Here is a 7,271-nt window from a genome sequence, read left to right as displayed (position 1 = left end):
ATGAGGACTTACCTGTGGCAGAAGTGTATCTGTATCTCTGTCTAACACTATCTCTGATAGCTGTTCACAAAATAAAAGCAGTGTTATCAATTATCTAAAGAAAGAGAAATACTGTATCTTGAAAGATTGGGAGAGATGTTGTTAGACAAACAGGGGCAGGCAGTGTCTAGACTGTGCTGCTCAGTGCAGGTAGAGTTTCTCCAGGGATCTTTTAGTGGTTCAAGTATTTGCACAAAGAGAAATGAGATGAAAAACATAAGCAAGTTTGAAAGCTTTGCTGTAGTTTAAAAAATCATTTTAGAAGGAAGAATAAAGACCATTTTAAAACACTCTAGGGTATTTGAGTCTGGATGTTATACAACCATGCCTCACGACCCATTATATGTTTACCAGAATACCAAGGAATAGCCCTTTTTTTTTTTTTTGATGGTATGAGTATTTCTTACTAGAAACTGTGTCATTAGCAAGTGTGGTATTTCCTTGTTCAAGCTAAGGGCTTCTAGTGAAAAACTTAATTAAAAAAATAAATAAATTATATTCTATTATATAACTTAGTAAAACTGCTTGATAAAAGTCTCTTTTGGGAGCAGATGTTAAAATATTTAAAGCCTGCAAGAATTTTTTTTATTTTATTTATTTATAGTGGGTTGTATACTGAGCATGTATCTGTGACCATAAATATGTTTTGCTTGGTGGAATACCTATGTAATACTTTCATGGGTGTCTGATCACAATCTTTGGGCAAAAAGGAAACTAGGCAAGGCCGTTGTGGCTTCAGTTTAATATGTTTAGATAGGCCCTTTCCCCAGGTGCTCAGTGGTGAACACTGACGTCATTGTCCTCTGTGGTTTCGAGCCACTGGGCCACAAGTGTGCTCTTTCGTGCAGAGCAGCCTGTGTGGTGGCAGGCTCTAGAACTTCTGTTCCATATTCATGTAACACACCATCAAATCAACAAATCATAGCTGGTCTCTGTCAACAGGAGAGAGAAAAGGGGTCTTGGCATGCTGACTGCTGCATTTTGGTCTTCTGCTAGTGTCCCGCATGCCCAAGGAAGGGAGAGGCTCCTCCAAAGAGTCATGGAAGAACACCCAAATTAGGCTCTGGTGCTTGACAGCTCTCTGGAGGAGCCAGCCTGCATTTAGGCAGTGTAAATACCTCTACTATATAATCTTCCTTGGTTCAGAGAAATAGCATTTCCCCTGAGCTGTTTTATTTCTCAAAACCAGGGCTGTATCAGATTTTTCCCCAACTGCTGAACAGTAGTATTAATGTAGTATGTTATTTATTCTTTTGACATGTTTTATTTCATGGAAAACATCTACGTTATGCTTGAGACTGGGTATGAGTTGCTGGATCCCTTTCAGAATTCTGTTAAATCTGGAAGCAAATCAGATTACTTTCTTCTACTATAAGCACATTTGGCTTGGCTTTCACATGAGGTGTTGTATGGGTGAATGAGCCCAGAGCACTCCAGTTGGTGCAACAGATTTATTTATGCAGAGTGATGGCATGAAAGGGTTTTAGAAAATGCTTTTAATGGCTTCAGGAGTGATTTGTACTACTATTGAACCAGCAGACTGCTTTAAGTTCTTACCCCCTTTGGTTGTGTTTTCCAGTGACAAACTGTGGGCTCAGGTGACAACCCAGGTGATCAGGAAACTCTGTGCTGGTTGGAAACATAAGAGAACTTTTCTTAAACTCTCTTTGTATCTTCCTAGCTTTTACTGTATGGTAATAAAGCTTCTACAGTCTTTCTGACCATAATGTGAAATAGCTTTTTGCCCACACGATGATGCTTTTATATCTCAAGTTTAAAATGCCTTAGGCCTTTGTAAAATGATAGTGTACTTTGTCACTTCTACAACACATTTTATCATCAGTAAAGGACTAGCTTGGTGACTTCAACATGAATTTAATGCCGTCTTCACTTGTATTATTTTCTTCCCCATGGATTTTTTTTAAGTCCATTTTGTGACTTGTGCAAGCATGTTGTTTTAATGTTTCATAGGTTTTAGTGATGGAATTGGCACAAACAGGTTATGCAAAATGAAAGGGGTGTCAGTGAAATCGAGTATAAGCATATGATACTAGTAGCTTGCAGCTCCTTCCTGAGTATCATTTCTTATGCAGGTATTTCTTAATCAGGTCAAAACACATCTCAGAAAGCAGGTTGTGAGTTTTACAGAAAAGGCAAAATATCTTCTCCCTGCCTCAAGATGACGGAAACATTTTACAGAAAAGATGTGGTCTGTTCAGATGAGAAAGTGAAGTGGCAGGAAGGTATTTTCAAAGAAGAATCCCTGTGTTGAATTTCATGTAAAAGTTATAAGCACATACATGGTAGTTAAATGGTGATACAATAAATTAAAAGCAAGTGGGCAATATTTAGCTTAAATTTTCATGTGTCTAATAACAAATGAAGCATTTGTGTAGAAATAGCTCCCTCTGGGCTATTAAAGGATTGATGACTCCAGGAGTTCCCCATTTTGCTTAGACTGTGTATTTGAAACAAAAACACAGTTGTTTAAAGAGTCACTAACTGAGCAATTGGAGCTAATAATCCCCTTGGCTTAGCAGACGACAGTAATTTTCCTTCCAGGAGTAGCCCGAATTACCTGTTTGTACAGTGCCTTCAAGTTGGCTGATATAAAATCTAAAGAAAATGTTTAAAATAGGCTGTACTGATTTGAATAGGATATTGGCCTTCCTGATTCAAGTAAATAGTGTTGATCATGGTACAGGGGTATGTAGTGAAAAATGAATAGTGAAGACAAGTCCCTCGAAATTGGGAAATGGGAATGATCACAACTGGTCCCGAGAGTAATTTGTATGAAGACCTTTTGAAGGGGCTCCTTTGACAGGGTGAGTATATGAAGGCCCCACAAATGTCACTGCTTGCTTACTTATATGTGATGGCTTTGTGTAAGAGGCAGGGAAGAAAATGAAATGTTCCTTACCTGAAAGAAGTTTTTAATGCAAGTTTGTCCAGAAAACGTAGCATACAGCAAATCAATATATTTACTGTCTTATTTAATGTCATTGACAGTCATCAAAAGTAATTTTGATTTTGTGGGCTTAAAACATTTTTAGACTAGGCTGTCTTCATTCACAGAACAATCTGTATTTATGCTTAAGGGATGAGGGATTTTTATAGAGGCAATTGCAAAAGCATACAGAAATCTGTTACTTAACTTGTTGATAGATCTACTGACAGGTGTGTGGTTGAGGAAGAAAGATAGCATACATTAGATTTGTGTGGGATGGGACTGCCTTTGCTGACATCTGGCAGAAGATTTGGAATTTGGGACAGCTGCTAGTGCCTCAGAATTGCAAACAGCTTTAGGACGTGAATGCAATGAAGATAAATGAGCTCCGGTTGGAAGCTGAATGGCCCTAGAGGCAGAAGCAGTAATGGCTGTGGGCACTCTGAATCCTGCAGAGATAGGCTTGCAAGAGATGGGGTTTTTGGCCTGTACGTACGTAACTGATAATTATTCTGGATTGCAGTATACTGAATAGCTTGAGTTTGTAAAACTGTTCGTTACTCCTTAAGTCCCTGAATTATTTGACATTGGCTTCATATTCCAGCTAGTCTGATGTTAACAACTAAGTGAACTGGATTGCTCTACAGATCAGTATGTTTAGTCTGTCCATCTACTGACCATACCACAAACAGAGGCAAGGGGTAAGACAGTGTGATTTAGAGGTTTTCAGAGTCTGACCAAGATGGGCAACTTTTGGGGCTGTCCATGTTTTCATAACAGGTGATAAATTTTAGTCCTTTATGGGTACTCTGCCTTTATTGAGGGCTTTTCTTTTTACTAGCAAAAAGTAGACAGCCATGGTGTTTTCTTGCGCAGGTTTTAAGAGGTCAATTTTCTGTGTCTTTAGGGACAGGAATAAGAAAAAGATAAATGTGTTTAGAAATTAAGCCCAGTTTTTGAAGCTTGCTCTCCATCCTGTTCTCCATTGACTGTGCAGGGGATCAGAGGTGAACTTCTAATGCTTATCTTCTTGACCATACCTCACCTAGAGCCTGCCTACTTAGACTTGATGAAGCAGTCATTATTTACAACACTGCTTTTTAAAAAAAAATATCTCAGAAGATAGGCCAATGGTACAGAAGAACTGGCTTTTTATAATACATTCTTCTCTATCTCAATGTTGTGCATGTGCATAGAAAGGGCAGGTAGCAGTCTGAACAGGAATCCAGAAACCACCTTCTCTTGCAATGTTTGCATTAAAGGCTGAGCAGCTAAGCTCAGCTTGCTGGGTACAAGCACGGGAGCAGGCACCCAGCTCCACTGTCTGTACTACTGCCCTTGAAGCTTGAGCTTGGTGTCTTAGTTCTTGGTATCACATTTCTTTGCTTCCACAAAAATGCTGGTCCATTAACCTAATTAAAATTTTCTGGATTTGTGTCAGATTTCTAATGTATGTTTTTCTTTGCAAGGACCTTTATGTAGTTTCAAGGGTGTATGAAATCCTGTGCAAAATAATGTGGAGTATTAATGTTGTGTTAGTGAGGCAGTTGTTTGTGGATTTTGGTAGTTCCTTAAGAAAATCAGACTTTTAAGGAGAGATTTCCTAAGAAATGTTTGATATTCTCCCTTGAGAAAATGCCAAAGACTCATAAGATATTGGTAACTTCAAAACTTTCAAAAAAATTCCCCCTGCTCCTGTCGACTTCTTCTCTGAACTGTTTGTTATGTATTTGCGAACAGGACAAAACTGTCACCTCTAGGTATTCCCACACAGCTGTCCCCTGGGGTGCATAATGAATCCCAGTCAAAAAACAGATTAGGGTTACTGTTGTTTGCCTGAGACAGGGCTGATCCAGTCACTTCATTCAGTATGACTTGCCATTTGTTGCTGCTGCCACCAGCCACGTGCCTTGCGTCTGCTTCCTCGCGGCTGGGCTTGACTTTCACCACTGCTGTGCCTGGTGTGCATGAGCTCTGTTGTGCAAGTGTTGAGGATGGTTTCTTTCTTCTGCACTGAGTCACTGTAACTTTCAAAATTGTGTTTTTTAGAGAAAAAATCCCATTAGTTTTATTTAGATGAATGGCTTAAATTTTTGTAATGACCATATTTGCTTTGTGCAGGTATGGACTTGAAGAAATTACCTGGGATAATGTTGCACAAAATAGAAAAGATTGAGCTGTATTTGCCCTCTGTCTGCTTCCCATCATTTCAAATTGAATTTGGTTTCAGTCTTCCTGGTCTTCTTGCCTTGTTCTTATTTTATTTTATTTTATTTTATTTTATTTTATTTTATTTTATTAATGTGGGTTGAAGGAACTTGCTCTCATATTTAATGTTTTATGGTAATTCTGGTATATTAATGAAAATGTATTTTCACTGACAGTTTGTGCTGAAGGTATAGAATTTTCACTTACTGGAGATGTGCTTTTGGCAGGGCCATACATTTAGACCTAATGTGCTGTTGTCCATGAGGAGAGAAGAGTCAATGTGAAAGATCAGCATATGATATGATACATGGGATTGATTGATAAATTAGCCTGTGCAGTGGGGTGGCTGATGTGCAGATGTGTTCTGCTCTCTCTGCTTTGGAACGTTGATATCTGGTGCAGGGGTGGACTAGACGCTTGGAGAGAGGTGGCATCTTCACCCTCATAGTTAGATGTGCCACAGCTGCGGTCTCTCAAGCTTCCACATGTGACTTGTGCGTATTATCCTGTCTTTCCTTGTAACTTATTTGTTATGATTGTTTAAACTTACTCCAATTTGTCAAGTTTTATGTTTTTCTGCAAATAAGAAGTTGCTTAGAATTAAAGATGAGTACTTGGCAGGAGTGTTAGCTAGCAGTATTTATTGTAGTCCTCTCCACAGCTGAGGCTTTTCTAGAAGTTCCACAAGAAGCTGCAAGTTAAAAGCATGTGAGCAGTTTGCCTGGATTTCCCCTCTTTCTCCATGCTGTTTCACATTCATTACCCTTTACAAGATTTGGATTGAATTTGTTCCTTTCTAGTCATTTGGTGCCTTCCTAGTTCTTGCTGACCGTTTATAAGCCATTGAGTCAGTTTGATTTGTCTCATCTGATATTATGTTGATTACTTTAATCTCTTCCAAATGTTTCATTGCCATATGATCTGGGAGACAATGTTGGGCCAGCATCCGAGGTGCCTTGACTGCAGCTTTAGCTCTGTGGCTGGTCTGCTTGGTGACTTTACAGACCAGGCACAGCATCCCACTGTGCCTCAGGCTTCCTCACCTTTAAAAAGAGAAGTGTGAGCAGTGTGCAGCCTTTTGTTTCATGCTGTGGAAATGTGTTTAAGCAAAGCAAAAGAAATGGAAAAGATACCTGGTACCATTTTCTCCCTATAAAAGGAGCCTTCAGGCTTTGGGAACCTCTTACATCAAATGTCCAAGCCTCATTACCTGATCTTAGAAGAACAAAGTAGTTAACAGATCAGATTAGTGTCTGTTCCAACATGAGCTCTGCTCACATTTCTAACAGTTTCTTGTTGCTTATCTCTTCCTCAGTATTTTGCAGTTCTGGTAACCACTTATTCTCATTGCCTCTGTCCATCCTCCCCCCAGTATAATAAAAGTGCTGTTTATACTCCTAGCTCCCTTTAGACTAAGTCAGTTTGATTGTTTTTTCATCTTGGCAAGGAAAAATACATGGAAACTTTAATTGGCCTGAACCTTTCCAGGGCTATAAAATGTGCCTGTTTTGAGCACAGAGAACTCAAATGGTGTTATGGTGAACCACAGCTTGGCCTTTGTGCAGCCACTGCATAAGTATATACAGAACTTAAAATTTTAATCTAAGTATGTCATATTTGTGTAGTACAAAACCATGTTTATTAATCTATCTAATGGCAGCTGTAGCATTTTCTGCCATCCAGGTGCTTTAGGTGAGATGACTTGAGTCACTTTAGTGGCCTGCCAGCAGCTGGCTGGGCTTAGCTCACCCCAGCCATAGGTTTGCTGGCCTGCTGAGAGCCGATTTAATTTGCTAACCCAGCAAAGAATGAACACTGAGTTGTTTTCTTTTGAGTTGGTGAGTTGTTTTCTTTTGGGTTGGCTCAGTGAAGGGTCTGAGGAAGGTGAGAGTCAGTGCACAGCATCAGGCATGGAGGGAGCAGGAGGGTCCATGGCTCTCCATGGGCAGCTCAGCTGTCTCAGGTATCTTCTCCCCTTGTTAAGGCTGGGATGCAGGTTAACTCTCTGCAACAGGCTCTGCCTTTGCAGATGCTGTAAAGTGCACATATTTTCCCTTTTATTCTCTCTCATTCCCAC

Source organism: Chaetura pelagica, unplaced genomic scaffold (assembly GCF_000747805.2).
Source record: "Chaetura pelagica isolate M959 unplaced genomic scaffold, ChaPel_1.0 scaffold29, whole genome shotgun sequence".
Classification (NCBI taxonomy): domain Eukaryota; kingdom Metazoa; phylum Chordata; class Aves; order Apodiformes; family Apodidae; genus Chaetura; species Chaetura pelagica.
The sequence above is the reverse complement of the archived record's forward strand: the minus strand, read 5'-3'. Positions refer to the sequence as shown.